At 38.1% G+C, this 20,845-nt stretch overlaps 1 protein-coding gene across 1 annotated transcript in view; it reads left to right on the top strand.

Annotated features, from left to right (window-relative positions):
• Positions 1-8,221: 8,221 nt before the first annotated feature.
• The window catches only part of LOC110848217 (probable G-protein coupled receptor CG31760), a 133,196-nt gene continuing 120,572 nt past the window's right edge, over positions 8,222-20,845 (top strand). Inside the window, exon 1 of the mRNA XM_022095376.2 lies at positions 8,222-9,114. The gene's annotated coding sequence lies outside the window, so the exon portion shown is untranslated. The remainder of the gene's footprint in view (positions 9,115-20,845) is intronic.

A 20,845-nucleotide genomic window follows, 5' to 3' on the forward strand; every position in this document is an offset into this window, starting at 1 on the left:
CTGTAATTGATTCATGCATGTGTAGGCGTTCTTTGATGATGATGACATTACATTTCTTTCTCTGCGCAATTTTTTTTGCAATCTTTCGTGTTGTTGCACAAAATTCGCGAAAAAATTTCGCAAAGAAAACGAAACATATATTTACATACTTTTTGTCACTTTGTGATCATTTATGCTCTGCATGGATAAGTTTTTGCAATATTTCATATTTCTGCACAAATTGTTGTATTTCGCAAAGAATTGATATTTCGTTCTCTCCAATTTTTTGTAATCTTTCATATTTCTGCAAACTCCAAATTGTTATATTTCGCAAGAAATTTCGCAAAGAAAAAACGGACCACGTATTTATTTTTCTGTCACTTTGTCATCATGATGATGATGACATGATAAAGTCGGATTAAACTTAATCCAATCCTGACACGACACCCAGATTTACGCCAAGGTCAGAGAAAGCCTTGTTAGTTATAGGCGAACAAGGTCACCCGCCACGGATGACTGACGACCCCTCGTCGTTATTTCAATCATTTCTCATCTCTCACACCAAACACACACACGTCATGATGATCATTGCTGTACGAACCCGAATTGCAGAGAAATCCGGCACCTTCATCTCAACGAGGGAGAAAACCCGGGTAGTAGAGGAGCAGTGTTTCGGGTGAAAGTAACCACGTGTAAGAAATAACGGGAAGAATGTGTTTTTTATGCGGGTAAATATTTTGACCTGGGAAAAATGCAAGGCCCAGTCGCTATATTTCTTGCCATACCTGTTCAAAAATTAAGTTTTCATTCAAAAGTCAATCATCCCGATTTCTGAGTGAAGATTTTCATTCACATTCATTCACTCATTTTCTTTCAAACTCATTTCATTTCACTTCATCCGACTTCATTTCTTACTTCGCCCCATGTATTAAGCATAGGGTGAGAAATGAAATGAGTGAAGAATCTTTTCATTCATCTGAAATGACAGAATCCTTCAGTCCTTCATTTTCATTTAAATGAGAGGAAATTCATTCTCATTTACTATCATATTCAGTAAAATGAATGGAAGTGAACAGGTATGCTGCATGTGTTTCTTGCACTTCGTCCCAGTTTCGTGCACCTAGAATTTCTTGCGTTGCTTGCTTTGCGCTGCAAGAAATGTGACAAACTCGCGAGAAACGAAACATTGCATATTATTCGCGACTTATTAAGAAAATTTTGTGCTCGCTTATAGAATCCTTGATGCGGAAAATCTACATCTTAGGTTTTTTTATCTCTCTAAACATGCTAAATTTACAAAATTGACATCAAATCTATACAAAAATGGTGATACTATGATACTTAATTTTGAAAAGTTAGTATATTTAGAGAGCTAAAAAAACCTAAGATGTAGATTTGCTGGATATCAACATGATAAGCACAAACAAAAATTTTGATTTTTTGACATACGTAATATGTCAAAAAATTCATTTTGGTCCATAATCCACATAAAATCTTTTAACATTTACATCTCAAAATATCGTATTTTTCCACTGTTGACATCTAATCTAAACAGAAAATGTTATTCAAATAAAATCCGCACTTTAGAAATTTACTTCTTATTGAGTGAGAAATAACACATAAATATTTCGAAATTTCGAAAAATTCAAAACTTGGAAACCCTGTCGTGTAGTAGCAGAGGTATTTTTTAGCACCGATATGTAAGACGAGAGGCCCCTCTTTGCCTCCTTATTTCCTTTTTGACTTGTCCTTCCTGCAATCGGGGAGCAAAGAGACGTGACCTGGAACTGAATGAGATCTTTCTTTCCCCCTTACACAAAAGGATCACAAAAGAATGATCACTCTCCCAGCCAGCCAGCCATGGAAATAAGCTTCGTGTCATGTATGTGTCCAGTGGCCGCGGAAGCTGTGGGGACATTAACCTTGTGGATATAAGGGAGCGAGGGGTTTATATAACCTTACCTGTTCGAAAGAAACTGTTTTCATTCAAAGTTCAGTCATCCCGATTTGTAACTGAAGATTTTTATTCACATTCAGTCATTTTTGTTCAAATTTATTTCATTTTATTTCACTTCATCCGACTTCATTTCTTACTTCGCCATAGGGTGAACAATGAAATGAGTGAGAAATCCTTTCATTCACAGTCATTCATCTGAACTGACGGAATCCTTCATTCATTTTCATTCAAATGACAGGAAATTCATTTTCATTCAAATTATAGGGAATTCATTTTCATTCAAATTATAGGAAATTCATTTTCATTCTCCATCATAATCAGTCACATGAATGAGAGTGAACAGGTATGTATATAACATATATATATATGCTAGGTACATCGAACAACCGTGGGGAAATTGTCCCTCTGCCCCCACCCACGCTTCCGCGGCCACTGGTCTTCTCATCCGATCGCGATCTCTCTCCTTTCTGAGAGAAAAATTGAACCAATTTCTCCTTCTTCCCGATGTTTATAAAGTCCTGTCCACGTCCAGCAAGTTAACTTATTGTCATTTTAGGTGGACTGGAAATGTCATAATTTATCAAAGATTGGTGGGCATTGAACGAACCTGTTGTATTTTTCTGGCCGGCAGATTAATGGGGAAATCAGGGGTGCCGTAAAACTGGCTGGGGTTTGGTCCCACGAGTCCAATAATAAGAGAGTCCACGTCCAGTTCATGGGGTCAGTTCATTCATACAATCAGATAGACGATGAAAATCAGTGGCTGCGGAAGGTGTGGGGATATTGGGGGATGTTAACATTGTAGGATAGGGCAAACCTGTTCAAAAATTTAGTTTCCATTCAAAAGTCAGTCATCCCGATTTCAGACTGAAGATTTCAATTCACATTCAGTCATTTTCGTTCAAATTCATTTCATTTCATTTCACTTCATCTGACTTCATTTCTTACTTCGCCCCATGTATTAAGCATAGGGTGAAAAATGAAATGAGTGGAATTTTTTAATTCATAATCATTCATCTGAAATGAAGGAATCCTTCAGTCATTTTCATTCAAATCTCATGAAATTCATTTCCATTCACTATCATAAATCACTCAAATGAATGAATATGAACAGGTATGGGATAGGGGAGAACGGGGGTTTATGTAACATGAGGAAGCGATGGGGGCATCGAATTACCGTGCGGACATTGTCCCTCTGTCCCCACCCAAGCTTCCGCGGCCACTGATACGAATACAATAAAATCAGGTCTTTTGTACAAAAGTTGGTAGTAATTTCCGGGCCTTTATGGTGCACATATGTCGGTCAGTCAGTTCTCATCTTTATTAAAGGAGGAAGATGTCCAAATTGTGGATCTCGTGAGGTCAGAAATTGTAAAGAATAATAAAATCGATACGGTACGACGAGAGACGAGTTTCGTTCTTTGTTTTATTCGTGAAATGAAATGGAAACTTTGTGCGTTTTTTTATGTATTGCTTCGCGATTTTGTGTAATGAGGGTTTTTTCTGCCGTATTTTATTTTCTAATCCTAAGTCTCAGGACCGAGATGTGGGTACGTATCTAGATGATGGCAGTGTTTCGGGTGAAAGTAAATGTACCACGTGCAAGAAATAACTGCATGAAAGTGGTTTCTTGCAGGTAAACATTTTGACCTGTGAGAAATGCAAGACGCGAAAAATTACGCCCGCCGCTATAAATATTATTTTTCACAGTTTCTTGCACCTCCCATTTCTTGCTTTGCAATGTAAGAAACGTAGCAAAACTGCAAGAAATGACGTGTAAAAAATAAAATAATACCAAAATTGCTGATATTTTGACCTGCAAGGCGCAAAAAAAAGTACGTCTCGCTGCTATAATTCGTACACCACGTGAGACGTGACCACGTGGCGCATACATATTTCTTGCAGTTTCTTGCACCTCCCATTTCTTGCGTTGCTTCCTTCTCCCTGCAAGAAATGTAGCAAACCCGCAATAAACGAAACACTGCTTCCCGTATTTTCCAACTCCGAGACCGAGGATGTAACTTATTTTTTGTTCTCATCAATCTCATTCGATTCATTTTATCCACATTGTTGGCTGGAGGTGCATGCAATGTACGTAACGTATATCTTGTTCCATGGTACGTATGTATCTCTCTAGGCTGAGCAAATACATGATCATGATTCCTCGGCTCACACAGATTTACCCGATTTAACGCTGGATTTGATTTTGATTCCGCCCCATTTTACAACCGAAGAGAGGATTCGCACAGAAAGAGAAGACTCTACCGAATGGGAAATGAGATAAAAAAGATGAAAAAAGTTTGGATTTTATTTTCTCTTTAACACTAACATATTTTTTTACTTTTATTAGAAATCGTAACACTTTCAGTTGAAAGACTCGATCGAATTATGTGGAACTGTGCAAAATTCGGATTCTCGGAGAAATCGGGGGAATAAAATTGATCGCGAGAGAACGCAAAGTATAAGTAAACTTTGGCCAGGTAGGTGGAGATATGCAGTGGCCGCGGAAGCCGTGGGGACATTGGGGGGCATTAACATTGTGGGATGGGGGGAGGCAGGGGTTTATGATGATGGGGACATCGAACAACCGTGGGGACATTGCCCCTCTGTCCACACCCATGCTTCCGCGGCCACTGAATAAAACTATGCTATACTTGTGCAAGTAACCAGTGGCTGCGGAAGCTGTAGGGACATCGGGGGATGTTAACATTGCAGGATAGGGGAGGGACGGGTTTATATAACATGGGGAGATGATGGGGACATCGAACAACCGTGGGGACATTGCCCCTCTGTCCCCACCCACCCTTCCGCGGCCACTGTTTGAAGGTGTGTACGTTACTTGGACAAATCGGAGAATAGGAGAGATTTTTTTGTGTGAAAAGTCAACAGAAATTTTACATTTGAAAGGAATCCCGTAAGTGGAAGTAGTTTACTTAAGTGGGCGAAGGGAGAAGAAAAAGAGTGAGCAAATTTAATCGGAGGAATGAAATCTGGTGAAAGTAAGGAGCTAATAATATTGGAAAAAAGGTGGGTATGTAACAGTACTCGTTTCTTGGTGGTTTTGCACGGCAAAGTACAAAACGGGAGAAATGCGAGGCGCAAGAAACTGGGAGAAATATGCGCCATCTATCCATGTGCCGTAACAATGAAAACATTCAGAAATTTATTTTTTTGCTAAATTTGTAACAAAGAGTTGAATATCTATACTGCATATTTATCTTATGTAAAGTTTTGCTTGAAACCTAATTCTGAAATTATTGGGTAAACTTTCACTTTTTTCTGAGTTTGAGTATTTCACAAAACAAATTCTCATATTTATGAAGAACTTACTTTTATTTTGGAAAAATTAAATTTGTAAAAATGGCAATTAATACAATACCAACTTAATTACTCTGAATGAAGTCGTATCACACCATTAATCTATAAACATAAATTATATCGTTAATATTTATTAAAATGTAAATGACGCGAAAATATCGCTAAACTTCTGATTCAGAAATCTAACTCCTGCATTTTTTGCAGGTCAAAATATCTACGAAATCACTTGCCTGCCTTTATTTTTTGCAAGCGGTTATTTGCACCCAGTGTTTCGTTTGTTGCTGATTTGCTACATTTCTTATCCTGTAATGCAAGAAATGTAAGAAATATGCGCCGTTCGAAGTATATCGGCTTCATTTCTTGCACCTTACATTTCTCCCAGGTCAAAATATTCACCTGCAAGAAACCACTTTCTCCCCCTTATTTCTTGCACGTGGTTACTTTACTTTCACCCGAAACCCTTTTTTACATATCCTGCAACGCAAAATTTTCTCTAAATGCATCGACCATCTCGTCGCCCCACTTTGTTCCAAAAACTAAAAAAAAGGTGGACATGGATGGAAAATATAATATATAAAACGATATGATACGATACGATCTCGTAGGTGGAGTGGAGTGGACTTCCTTCTGCACATAAATCATGAATGTGTGTCTCGTCTGTAAGAGCATCATTTTAAGATGGGACAAAAATTTATAAATCTTGCCACGTTACTTAAATGCATCGCAGAGAAAGATTTGCAGAGGGAAAGAGAAAGCCGTTTTGCCCGGAGAAAGTTAATGGAAAGTGGTAAAAGCTGCCAGTGCCAGAAGCTGCAGCTTGCTTGCTAGCGGACCAGTGGCCGCGGAAGGTGTGGGGACATTGGGGGACGTTGACATTGTAGGATGGGGGGAGAGAGGGGTTTATATAAGATGGGGAGATGATGGGGACATCGAACAATCGTGGAGATATTGTCCCAATACCTGTTCACCTTCATTCATTTGAGTGATTATGATGGTGAGTGATAATGAATGAAAATGAATTTCCTCTGATTTGAATGAAAATGACTGAAGATCCCATCATTTCAGACGAATGAATGTGAATGAAAGGATTCTTCACTCCTTCATTTTTCACCCTATGCTTAAGGCATGGGGCGAAGTAAGAAATGAAGTCCGATGAAGTGAAATGAATCAATGACTCAATATGAATGAAAATCTACACTCAGAAAGCGGGATGACTGACTTTTGAATGAAAACTGAATTTTTGACCAGGTATGATTCTCCCTCTGTCCCCACCCACGCTTCCGCGGCCACCGTTCCGGACGTATGTAGACTCTGGTTCGAGAAAGTAGATCCGGGGAAAAGGTGGGGAAGAATAAAGCTGTATGAAAAAGTAGGTAATATGTAAGTCGTCCTTCCTCCGCAGGGTATCTGAAGAGAGAAAGTAACAGTTTTGCAGGCAGGGAAAGTGCGACTTTCTCTCCGACTGGCTGGCTGGCTGCCGGGTTCAGGGCCACTCACGCCAAGGTGTCGCATAAGATACGTGCAGTACGTACTTATTTTGACGACGACGACGACCTACATACTTTGTGAATATGGGTACCAATTCGCTCCAAGGGGTTTTTGCGGATGGCATATTACGTGTCAAAGTAGGGTCCTGAGAGTGGTAATTTTTCTGGTTTGAGATCTTCTATGTGTCGCTAATTATGTAGAGATTAGAATCACAGTTAATTTTTCTTGTAGGCTAGAAAACACACTGAATTTTTGTGCGGAAGTTGATGATTTTATGTATTTTTCCCTATGGGACTGTGGGGATTGCACTCTTTTGTAGGGGTAGGATTTATCCTTAGATAAGCCCAAATATGTATGTAAGTGAATGGCATTTGTACGTAACTTATTGTAGTAGTGCCGACGGCCTACATACTTTTTGAATATGTAACAATTCGCCCCTAAGCAGTTTTGTGGGTTACATATTTATTACGTGTCAAAGTATAGCCCCCGAGGGGGGGGGGTAATTTTTCCCTTTTTGATTCCTTCTCGGTGTCGCTAATTATGTCGAGATCAGAATCACGGTTAATTTTTTTCCTTCGTGAGAAAACTTTGTAGCAAAAAAAACAGAAGCCATACTTTGTACGGAAGTTGGTGATACCAATTTTTTCCATTGCGCCTGTAGGGAAAGCATTCTTTTTTTCACCCGTGTGGGATTTTTTGTTGAACGACATACATCACTTATTATAATAGCGACAACAATACACACTTTCTTAATATGTAAGGTATTTTTGTGGATATTATTACGTGTCAAAGGTCAAACTAGCCACCTGAAAGAGAGCGGTAATTTTTCCGTCGCCGCTAATTAAGTATGTCGAGATTAGAATCACAGTTAATTTTCTTTCGTGTGAAAAACTTGGAGGAATGAAAAAAACAGAGACCATACTTTGTGCGGAAGTTGGTGATACCATTTTTTCCACTGCGACTGTGGGGAAAGCATTCTTCTTTTTTTGTACGTATAGGATTTAAATCCACCCGAGTAAGTAGATAGATACGTGAATAACACACATATGTACTCTATTGTAGTAGTGACGACGCTACACATACGTAATTTGTCAATATATATCAATTCGCCCCAAGGTATTTTTATGAATTATTACGTGTCAAAGGTCAAACTACATATGTACATACTAGTACATAGCCCCTGAAGGAGAGTAATTTTTCCATTTCTTCTCACTCGCTAATTATATCGAGATTAGAATCACGGTTAATTTTCCTTCGTGAGAAAAACTCTGGAAAAACACGGAGACCATGCTTTTGTACGGAAGTTGGTATTTTTCCCACTGCGACTGTACTATGGGGAAAGCATTCTTCTTCCTTTTTTTTATAGGATTTAGATCCACCCGAGCAAGCAAGTAAAATGCTTCTGCTCGTGGGAGGAAGGGAGTCCAGTCCAGTCGCGGTGCTTGGTGTTGGTTTGGTTCAGTCTCAGAGCGGATTTCGGTTTGCTTGTTGCTTTCTCTCTCTCGAAGCCTGCTTTCTCCTCATTCATTCCTCACTGAGAATTCGTAACATTCGTTCGTTTGTGCCGTGCAGGAGGAGTGAAGGCACGCAAAGTGGAAGCAAAAGCAAAGCTGAGTTTTCCCTTTTCTGTGAAACAAATTCCTGTCTAATAATCATCCCACGAAGCCACGAAATCCATTCCACTGCAGTGTGTGCTTTCGTTTCTTCACCTTTTACGTACTGCAACCACACATATTTTTTGGGGGGAAATGCAGTGAAATAGTGGAAAGGAAAAAAATATAAGATATTTTTTTTTTAAATGGGGAGTTGTTGTTACTGTATAACATAGTTTTTGCCCGTTTTAGGCAAGGATTTTGTGTGGAATATTATTTCTGGACCTGGTTTGAAGAAGTGTATATTTCTTCGGGGGTATTTGTTTCGGTGAAAGTTGAAAAAAAATATAAGAGAACTTTTTTAGATGGACAAAATGAGAGGTTGTTGTGTTGTATAACGTAGTTTTTGATAAGGATTTTGAGTGTAGAATTATTTCTGGACCTGTTTTGAACAAGTGAAATATTTCCGGGGCATTTGTGTCGGTGAAACTTTTAAAAAAAATATGACACAATTTTTTTAACGTAGGAGCAGGACAAAATTGTTGTGCTGTATGACATAGTTTTAGGCAAGGATTTTGTGTCTAGAATACGTATATTTACATGTTTATCTCTGGTACTGTTTACGAATAAGTGCGCATAATTCTTGCGGGGTATTTATTTCGGTGAGAGAAACTAGATTTAATTACGGACGGAGTGATTATCGACATTCGTAATTGAGCCGGCGGCGGAGAAAGTTGAGGGGACAGCACATCACAGGAACCGACTTCATACTACACTCAGGTACGTAAATAAGCAAGTAAAGCACCAAATATCATATCATCAGTTTATGTATATGTATGTAATTTAGTTGAGTAGTGCATATTCAAAGGCAGTGGCCGCGGAAGCGTGGGTGGGGACAGAGGGACAATGTCCCCACGGTTATTCGATGTCCGCATCATCTCCCCATGTTATACAAACCCCTACCTCCCCCCATCCTACAATGTTAATGTCCCCCGATGTCCCCACGGCTTCCCCGCGGCTACTGTTCAAAGGAAGGAAAGAAGCAGGTCGTACATATTATTTTGTGTGTGGTTAGGTTTTGCTGCAGGTTAAATTGAATAGCAAACTTTCTCTGGGTTGGCGTTATTTTATTCATGATCATTAAGCCTGTTTACCGAGATCGAAGTTAGTCAGTCAGTGAGTGAGTCGAGTCAAATGGAAAAGTTTTTTCGGAGAAGTTTGATCATTTTAGAAGCGAGGAAAAAAATAAGGTGGGCGGTTATTTTGTGTGAATACATTTAGGTGAATAAGGTGGTAACAAAATTGTCACCGAGGGGTGATATCAAGGTCTGAATACAAAAATGTATTAAAAGTCTATTGGAATGTACTAAAATCTACCAGATGTACATACTAATCCTAATTGCATAAAAATGTACAAAAATCTTATAAAATTTGAAACCAAATTCCCCAAAAATATACAAAACCTAATATACCATCATATACAGAAATGAAGTAAAAGTCTACAAAAAACACCAAAGTCTACCAAATCTACCAAAATCTACAAAAAATTTATAAAAATCTACAAAAATCTTCAAAAATCTCCCAAATCTACCAAATCTATACTAAAAGTCTAGTCTAATTCTAGTCTATAACGTATAAAAAAATCTACAAAATCTACATGAATCTTCTAAAATCTACCAAATCTACCACTTGGTAAATATCTGTTCAAAAAATATGAAATTTCTTCCGAATTTTGGCACCTTCGCCACCTTCATAATCCAGACGATTTTGTTCAAGTTATTTACAATGCCTCCTTTCCCATTTTATGTTTATTCTTTTGTTTGTTTGTTCCTTCGTAAATAAATTTAGAATGCGTCAAAATATGTAAGTCTGCTGGTTGTTGTTTTGTTGTTGGGGAGGAAGGAAGTAAATGGAGTGGAACGTGGGTTGGTTGGTTTGGTTGGTCGGATGGCGTGTGAAGGCGATGACGAGTTCATGAATTAAATATCCGTTGGTTGAGCTACCGCCTGTTGACAGGTGTTGGAGGGGCTTGTCCTTTTCGTGTCCCGTTCTCCAGTGGCCGCGGAAGCCGTAAGTGGGGACATGGGGGGACATTAGCATTGGAAGATGGAGGGAGGAAGGGGTTTATGTAAGATGGGGAGATGATGGGGACATCGAATAACCGTGGGGACATTGTCCCTGTTGTCACCCACGCTTCCGCGGCCACTGCATAAAAGTAGTATGTTATACTTGTGCAAGTAATCAGTGGCCGCGGAAGCTGTGGGGACATCGGGGGACATTAACATTGTAGGATAGGGGAGCGAGGGGTTTACATAACATGGGGGAGATGATGCGGACATCGAACAACCATGGCGACATTGTCCCCCTGTCCACACCCTCAAGCTTCCGCGGCCACTGTTTGCGAGTCCACTTATTACCTAATAAAATGAGGGAATGACTACTACCTTTTAAGCAGAGGAGACATTATTGTCCGCATATCCGGACAGAGGCAGAGGTACAATTACTGGCAGACATAAGGATCCGTGTCCCACTGGGCAAACTGGGACGAGGAGGAGGAATCATGGGGAGATATTTTATGTGCATGTATGTACTAAAATATTGCGACCGTAAATAATATGCGGAGAGAAAATTGTCACCGAGTTTACATAGCAAGCTGGGCTATTTTTAGAATTTATTATGCAAATTTATCCGTGGGGAGAAATTGGTACCGGAGTGGGCAAATTTTTTTTTGCGAAAATTTTCTGATGTGACGAATTTTAATATGTGAGACAATCTGCATAATCATGAACAGTCTTTTAGTTGTATTTCCGGTTAACGAAATTTTACGATTTTTTTATACTTTTTTTAGCAAGCCCAAATTAGGATTATTTAAAACTAAAATTAACGCCGTAGCTCTGTCCGTTCGAAACTTATTTAAGATTAAAGTTTAATTGAAATGGTGTAAAAGTAAGATTTGCGAAGTTTAGTAGGGTATAAAATTGCCTAGATTTACAATTTTTGGGAAACAATTCATCGTAATTCGGCCAGTTTTCATCCGATTTGCATGAAATTTTGGTACACGTTTTTCCACCTTTTTTTAGCAATTTCGCAACACGGCGCCCATCGTGATCGTGTTTTCGCCATGCTTCATCGCTCATAATTTCGCAATTTTGCGTCTGATTTGCGGCGAAATTTCGACACAAGCTTTTCCTCAGTGTTATTGCAAAAAAATCAGTCAGGCATACCGTTTCACTAACCGGAAATAAACGACTATATGTACGAATCCGCAACGTCAGTCGTGGTGACATATGCTTCTCCTCGTCACTCCAAAAGTTTAGGGTTCAAAATTTAGAATGCGAAATTCGCAGATTCGCGAAAATCCTCCTTGGAATTGGGGCACCTTACAAAGTTATAGCGCTCATAAAAAACTGAAATGAAATGTGTTACACCGAAAACGAGTGTGACACGGGTTCCTTGCACTCTTTTGCCTGCATGGCCCGAGGACGTGGAAAATTTGTAATTTCTTCTCTACAAAGGAGAAAGTTTCTGAGATGAAATGGAAACTTTGGGTAAAAAGAAGAAAGTGCCGTGGCTCTTTGAAAAATTAGAAACGGAAGTGAAAGGTAGTTCGGGGCTCTGGTAGGGGAAATGATGCCGCTTGTCTCTCTTCAGTGGCCGTGGAAGGTGTGGGGGCATGGGGGGACGCTAATATTGTAGGATAGGGGTGGGAGGAGTTTATATAAGATGGGGGCATCGAACAACGGCAGGGAAATTGTCCCTCTGTCCCCACCCATTCATACCTGTTCACATTCATTCATTTGACTGATTCTGATGGTGAATGATAGTGCATGAAAATGAATTTCCTATTATTTGAGTGAAAATGAGTGAAAGATTCCTTCATTTCAGATGAATACTGTGAATAAAAGGATTTTTCACTCATGTCATTTTTCACCCTATGCTTAATACATGGGGTGAAGTAAAAAATGAAGTCAGATGAAGTGAAATGAATTTGAAAGAAAATGCCTGAGTGTGAATGAAAATCTTTAGTCAGAAATCGGGATGACTGACTTTTGAATGAAAACTAAATTTTTGAACAGGTATTGTAACATGGGGAGATAATGGGGACATCAAATAACCGTGGGGACATTGTCCCTCTGTCCTTACCCAAGCTTCCGCGGCCACTGTCTCCCTTTTCGCTGTGGAGGAAGGAATTCCGTATTAATAGAAATCCTTCAGTTTTACTTTCTCCTTTTTGCAATTTTTTTTCTGCAATAGTGAAACTTTGGGGAATGATGATTTTTTTATTTTGAAGAAAATTCGACTGGACAGGGATAGATTTTTTGGAGAGAAAGAGAAGAAGCGTTCGTATAAAAATTTAAGTCTGGTTCAAAGTACATGGGCACATTTTTAATAAATTATTACGACTTAAAGTTGATTTGTAGCCCGAGCGAGGCGAGACAGTTTTTTTGCGCATTTTTGTTTCGAGAGCAAGTATAAGTCAGGCAGGATGGCCAATATTTCGCAAAAATGACATTTTCATTGTGCATATGTAAGCTGGCCATAGATTCGCCAGGTGACAAATTTGCAAAAATTTGCAAAAATGTCTGGAAATTTAGTTTGTTCGATCGGTCGTGTTGTGTGTGATCTTCACGGTAATTTTTAATTATTTTCCAGATTTTCAAAAAAGGGGTCATAATTCTTGTTCTATGTAACAAATATATGGACGGACAGACATACATATCGATCTCATTAGGTCTCCACCAAAAAAAGAGAAACTGGTGGCAAAAATTTTGGAAATTTACAAAATTTCATCAAAACCCAGTAGTTGTCACGATTCTGCTCTATCTTAACAAACGGACGGACAGACAGACATTTGGGTTCCATAAGGCCTCGCTCCCCCCAAAAAGAAACCAACGAGATCAAAAGTGGTACTAAAAACCAGGTAGACTTGGAGTAACCACCTCGATCGAGTCTCATTGCTTCGGAGGAGTAAAAAAAGCAGGAGGTAGTTCAAGTTAGATAACGCAATTAGTGCCACCCTTTGATTTTAAGACTCCATTTTAATTGATTTAAGGAAAAAGTAAAGTGAACCCATTCACCTCATTAATAATTTCCCCAATTGCGTCACAGCCTCCTTTCTCAACGAAAAATTCCACAATTTTTTTTCTCCGACTGAGAGAACTAAGTAATTGGATAGAAATTTTAAAATTTCGATCTAATTCGATTTCGAAATAAAAAGTATTTTTTTTATTGAATCAGAAAATTTTGTAAAAAAGTACATATGAAAAATGTGTGCAACTTTTTTCAGATTGAGAAAACTATGTAATATTGTCGAATTTTGAAAATACGTCAGAAATTCTGTCACGAAATAACGTCAAAAATTATGAAGAATGTGTGCAATTTTTTTCAAATTAATTGGAGAAGATTTTGATTTATAGAATTTTTTTTTATTATTAGTCATTTTAAGGATAGATTTTGTAAAAAGTATAAAAGTATTGTATCAAATTGTCTTCCAAAATTAAGAAGCAATTGGATTAAATTTTGCACATCAGAAAATATCTATTTTTATAAGAGGTTAATAGTTTAAAGTAGATAGATTTTGTAATAAGTATGGAAAATGTGTCTGTTAGACGCCAGATTTTGATTTTTCGAAAGTTTTGTTGCGTTAGTTTAGAGGTATATTTTTAAACTCCGACAGAAAATAATATTTTTTTCCCAAAAATTTTGAAAACTAATTAGATCGAATTTTTAAAATAAGTATTTTTTAAATTGAAGCAGTGCAAAGTAGATTCTGTAAAAAGTACCAAAAATTAAAATTTTCTCAAAGTGAGATAAGTATTTATTTTGGAGAGATTTCGATTTTTCGAGTTTTTTAATTTCGAAAAAAAAATTGATGAATAGTGTATTTTATAAAAAGTGTAAAAAATGTTGTATCAAAATTAATAAAAATACTATGTAACTGGATCGAATTTTGAAAATATGTTAATGTTTTTATTTATTGAATCAGTTCAAAGTAGATTTTGCAAAAAAGTATGAAAACCAAGTTATGAAAATTGACAAGATTGCAAACTATGGAAAGTAAATAATTCGCTTATGCAATTTTGCTCATCTCATGAGATTGCGGTTTTATGAGGCAAACCAAATCGTCGTGGATGTGCACTGTTAAGGACCGAAAAGCCGATTACATAACATGCATCGGTGCGCATGCAGTTTAGTGAAAGTCGGCCAAACTCACGGATCCTTGACGTAACAGAATGTTTGAAAAAGTAATAAAAATTTTTGACCAAACTTTTCCAAATATAAAAGTTTCCAAAAACTAATCGAATCGAATGGGAAAAATTCTCTGCATATTTTTGTACTCTTAAAAAACGGGTATTAAATCATTACTGACCGGAGTATATAATATGACTATCGGTACGACACTGGTAATAACGGGCATTACCCTTTTAGTGATATCGTGGTAATGAAAAATTTACCACTTTTTGGAAACAAATTACTACCAGTCCGGTAATAAGTTCTTACCAAAACAATACCAGTACGAAGTATGTATGTGACTCGACCAGATTTTTATAAGTGTATTGATATCGTGTAGTAATAGCTCGGTATTAAATTCTACCATATCGGTAGCCAATTTTTACGGACCGGTATAATGTTAATACCAAGCGGTAGCAGCTTTAATACAGGCATGACTATATCAAGCTAGTAGAAAACTGGTATTAAATCATTACCGACTGAAGCACATGTCTATCTGACCTTACCGAATCGGGTAATAACGGACATTACCCCTTTTAGTAATGTTGTTGTAATCAAAAATTTATCACTTTTTAAAAAACAAACTACTACCACTCCGGTGGAAAGTTATTACCAAATCAATACTAATACCGAGTATATATATGAATATACCAGATTTTTAACAGTACAGGATTTGTTATTAACCTGAAAAGGAGGAAAACAAGCCCAGATTTTAATTAAAATTCGGCTTAATGGGAATCCTCGTGGAAAAGAACAGACAGCTCATTTTCACCCTGAAAAGAACATTACGATTACGATTACATTCGCCAAGAGGACACAAAAACACGCGTCACTCCGTCAGTTGTTGCTGCTCCTGCTCTTTTCCTTTGTACACACGTAAATAAGTAGGAAAACAAAGAAACGTGAGCATCAGTGGCCGCGGAAGCGTGCATGGGGACAGTATCCCCCCAGAAATTCAGTAAAAATAGTATCTTGCCCATATTTCGTACAATAACGAGGACGCAAACCGTATTCAACCCAGATTATTTTTTGACCATGTTAGTTTGAAAGAGCAACTCTTCAGAAACAACATTTATGTAGCTCGAAATTTGCGCAGATGCGAAAAATTCAGCAAGTTCTGGCAGCCGCAAGTTCGCGAAAACGTTCAGTTTTCCAACGGAATGGGTGCCTTGCAGTTGCGCATTCTCGCGAACTTGCGGCGCCCAAAACTTGCTGAATTTTTCGCATCCGTACTAAACATTGTTTCTAAAGAGTTGCTCTTTCAAACTAACATGAAAAAAATAATCCGAGTTGAACGTGGCTTGCATCCCCATATGGTTAGTAATACGGGGAAAATATGATTTTGCTGCAGCAAAATTTCAGCAAATTCATGACTTGCCGAAATTTTGGGTGCCCCTTGTAAGTCGCTCTATTCTGCAATCCAAATGTCCCCCTCAACTTCCGCAGCCACTGAACCTGACTAAGAACATGATCATCCTGCCGAAGCAGGTTTGCTTTCAATTCGTTAATGATTGTGAATGAGATAGAATTGATTTCTCGTCGTCGTCGCTGGGAAATTCCGTGTCGTCGTCGTCGCTGGGAATTAATGATGATGATGTCGTATCGATTTCTCCCCTTCATTCCAATACTTCCAAAATACCTTCCCACAAACGATGGGATCACTTCTTCTCCTGATACTTCACCAAACTACAAATCTGGCTTCGTCTTCTTACGTAAAGCAAATCAAACCAAGTCAGACAAAGGATTTTAAGCTTTGTGGAGTGGAGAGATGTATGTAATGTAATCGTTACGTGGCTTGGTGTGGAATGAATTGGGGTGACCTTTAAAAACTAAAGAGGACACAAATTCAGGTGGAATCGCTGTCATAATTTTGCAGGAAATTGGAGGATTTTCTTGAAAAGAAAAAAGAAATCGTGTAATAATTTGAGGAGGAAACTGTGACCCAGAGGCGATAAAGTGTAGGAAATGATACCATTTTTGTGATACATTTCCACATTTTGCTACATTTCTTGTATTGGAAACCAAGAAACTGGGAGAAAGTGCAAGAAATATGCGCCATCTATCTGTGCTAGCACCACGTTATACGCCAGTCATTTATGGGGACTCCGATATTTAGAAGTGTTAGAGGATGTGCAACAACATTTTTACAAGAAGCTGTTGGGTATAAGTAGATGCGTTCCTAGATATGTTGTTCGTTTAGAGTGCGGAGTTCCCCATATGAAGATGCACATAATCAAGCAATGCCTGCACTATATGATGAGGATTTGTAATATGGAAGAGCATCGCTATACTAAGAGATGCTTTATTGCTTTACATAAGGAGGTGAGGAGCGGAGAGTATGATCCACTGAACTGGGTTGGACAAGTAAATAAGCTACTGGAAGAAATGGGTTATGGAAACTTTATGCACTCTTTAGATGCATCTCTGATCCCAGCAATGCTGGAGCGAGTCATTGATATTTCGCGTCAAGAGGACATAAGTAAAGTGAACTGTTCCACAAGATACAGCCACTACAAAGAACTCATTAACTTGACACCAGGTCCAGCCCCTAATCTTGAGTTCAATCTACCTTTTAAAAAATTGACTCTAATAGCACAAGCGAGACTAAATTTAACATCCTTCTACCATGAGAAATATGTTCATAAACTAAAAAATCTGATGAAATCTGAAATATATGTAACTGCAAGGAAGAGGAATCTATCTTTCATGTGCTGTGGAGCTGTAGGGTTTACGGTGGTAGTAGAATGTGGATACGAGAACTAGAAGGGAAAAAGGATAAAACAATGGGTCTACTCTGCAATAAAATTGGCCATGCTGACTCTATTTACAAATATTTAAATGAGGTCTTAAGAATGCGGATATTGATGCTGGAGAAAGATAATCTGACCATTAACCGAACTAACACAACTAATGCAAATATTAAATAGGTATAATAAATTGTATTCCAATTAAAATTTTATGATGAGATGATGTATTTACGGACTCGATTTACTACTCCAACACCTGTAATAACTTGTAATTCTATGAGCCTTGTACGAATTTCAGAATAAATATTATTATTATATATATTATATATTATTATTATTATATGCGCCATCTAGCCACGCGCAGGATGAAGTATTTATAGCCGCGGGATTTAGTTTCTTGCTCCGTGCATTTCTTGCAGGTAAAAATATTTACCTGGAAGAAACCACTTTCTTCCCCTTATTTCTTGCAAAATTACAGCCATCCGAATCTTTGGGGCGAATCCTTTAACGGAACGTTTTGTTGCGTTTCATTTCATAATATTTTTTTTGAAATTCAATAAGCAATAGATTTTCTGGAAACGAAATAGGGAAATCGTATAATTTTGACGGGAAAATGGCCCCAGTGAAGTTTTTCCGATGAGAATATTGACTTTCAAATTGAGAAAAGCCTCTCGAATTCCTCCGTGACACAGGTGAGAATGGTGAATTTTATATATAACGTGTCCCACTTAAGTATGCATGCAGGCCGAGAAGAAATGCTCGATGCTACTTAAGTACATAAAGTACACGTGCGATCAATATTCTTTACATTTTGAGGCAGGTGAGGTGAAGTGAGCCAGGTGTATGTACGTACATGTCGATTTACATTATTTGGCGAAACCACATCTTGGGTGTTGTTTTCCATGCAAATAATTGTGCTGTACATGGGTCGCTCGCTTGCTGGTATAATTACGTAATTGAGAAGGAGGACGGACGACGTGTTGAACGGTTTTGCGGAGAAATTATAGAAAATAAGTGCTATTTCATACCTTTTTGGGCATACTATTTATCTGCTAACAAAATTTCTTGCTGAGTAGAAAACTTGGGTTTAGCGGAAATTGGCAGTATCTAGCGCGTAAAACAACACGTACAAGAAATTACTGAAAGAAATTGTTTTTTGAAGGCATAATTTTTTGCATGGGGCAAGAAATGCAAGAAATAAGCAGCGCCATCTAACAGATAATTCTTATAATTAAGTGTAGAACATAGGGTGAGCCGCTAGGTGGCGCCTATTTCTTGTATTTTTCGCATTTTAAGTTTTTTGAGCAGTAACATGGCGCCAATTTCTTCCAGTATTCGCATCCTGCAATTTTAAGTCGCAAGGTGGCGCCTGCGTCTTACACTATTTGCATTTCTTAAGCCGCAAGGTGGCGCCTGCTTCTTGCATTTTTTGCATTTTGTATTTCTTAAGTCGTAAGGTGGCGCCTATTTCTTGCAGTTTTCTATAGTGCAGTGCAAAAAATGCCTAAAACGCTTAAGAAATCATACACTGCCGCTTTCAGGTCAAAATTACGACCTGAAAGGAGAAAATAGCCCACTACTTTTGAAACTTTTCCTTTTGCAACAAAATTTCCGAAAGTTTATTTAACCTCTTGAATCAATAGAGATTTTGAGTAATGACGGGGAAGAAATAATGAAGTGAAGTCTGAAAGATCCATAAGTACGTGCACTTTAGCCCCACTTTGGGAAAGTGGGCAAAGCGGAAGGAAATCGCAATTAAGGATTGTCTACTACCGGCTTTTATACACTGTTTTTTACCCGATGCCTGGCTACGGGCTCATTTATTATTCGGTAAGAAAGCGAAGAAAGCTGGACAGATTGGTTGCGTTTAAAAAAAATCTGGAAATACAGGTTCCTGAACGCTTTTAGCAAGTTTCTTATAAAAGAAATTTTGTGTTATTCAAGGTATTTTGGAAATTTAAAAAAATCTGGAAATATAGCAGGTTATGACGGATAAATTCCTGAAGATTTTCAGGAAATTTGTTGTAAAAGAAATTTTGCGTTATTCAAGTTATTAAGGAGATTTTTAGCTATTTATTTTGTAAGAATCGTCAAAATAGCGTCAAAATTTTTACAAATTTCGGTTCAGCTAAGGTGATAATCTGAAGGAAAAACATCTGAAATCACAACCAATAAATTCAAGTTATTTAAGATATTTCAGCAACTTGTTTGGCAAAAATTGGTAAAATATCGTCAATTTTTTTTTACAAAATTTTGAATTTGGTAAAACTGAGAATTTGAGGGGAAAAAAATCTGAAAACACGACCTATCGCGTGCAGAAAGTTTCTAGAAAATGTCTCGCAAAGAAATTTCAGATTATTTTATCTATTTTTTTGTAAACAGCTAAAATTATGTAAGAGTTTCAGAATTTGGGCACACAGAATTGAAAATCCAATTCAATCCAGCCCCACAAATTTTGTGCCATTATTTAAGAGAATTTTGTCATTAACCGTGCCAAATTTTGCGACAATAATTGCGATCCAGCTCTTCAAAATTAAGACTCACAACACTTCCTCTAAATTAAATAAATAACAATTCAAATAATTGAACATATACACAAAAAAAGACAATCATTGTTCCCAATTTCATCGATTTTTATCTCCAATCGAAGAAAAAGACACTTGTTTGTGTGTCCAAGCAAGCGTAAATAACTGACTGGTCACCAAGCACGGTTGGATCAACTAACTTTGTTGACTTTGTTTTGTTTCCATCCACTTTTGGGACAAATAAAGACCAGACCACGGACGAAACTGGATAAATTTCTGATTTCGTTCTGGGATAAATAAAGACCACGGAACTGGATAAATTCTGTCCCGAGATGACCATGAGACGACGGACCACATTGGAAAAGTAATTATAATTTCGATGTAAAGTATGTACGTAGAACCTTTTCCGTTTAATTGCTGCATGAAATGGGGACTCTCTCGAACTTGAATTTGCTCCTTTTTAGCCATAAAAGAAAAACAAAACGGTTTTGAGGAGGGTGAAAGCATTTCAGTTTCAGACGAGATGACGGCAGTGGCCGCGGAAGGGTGGGTGGGGACAGAGGGGCCACGGGTATTATTATCTGCCCATGTTATATAAATCCCTCCCTCCCCTATCCTATAATGTTAATGTCTCCAGATGTCCCCACGGCTTCCGCGGCCAATGTATGTACATGTTCCGTAGTGATAATAATGCCAGAAGAACAGTGGCCGCGGAAGCGTGTGGACAATGTCCCCACGGTTGTTCGAAGTCCCCATCATCTCCCCATCTTATATAAATCCCTCCCTCCTCCCATCCTACAATGTTAATGTCGCCCGATGTCCCCACCATTTCCGCGGCCACTGGAGCCTACGAGACTATTTACTACCCTTCGCCTCTACCCAAGTTTGAGTCCTTGTTCTCTAATCTGTGTCGTAAAATGATACTGAAACTGGTTTATGGCAACCCATGCTGGTAAATACCCACCCAAGGTTTATCGATTCCCACGTTTTTGTTGGTTAATATGCAGA

This window comes from Folsomia candida, unplaced genomic scaffold, assembly GCF_002217175.1.
Source record: "Folsomia candida strain VU population unplaced genomic scaffold, ASM221717v1 Fcan01_Sc004, whole genome shotgun sequence".
NCBI lineage: Eukaryota > Metazoa > Arthropoda > Collembola > Entomobryomorpha > Isotomidae > Folsomia > Folsomia candida.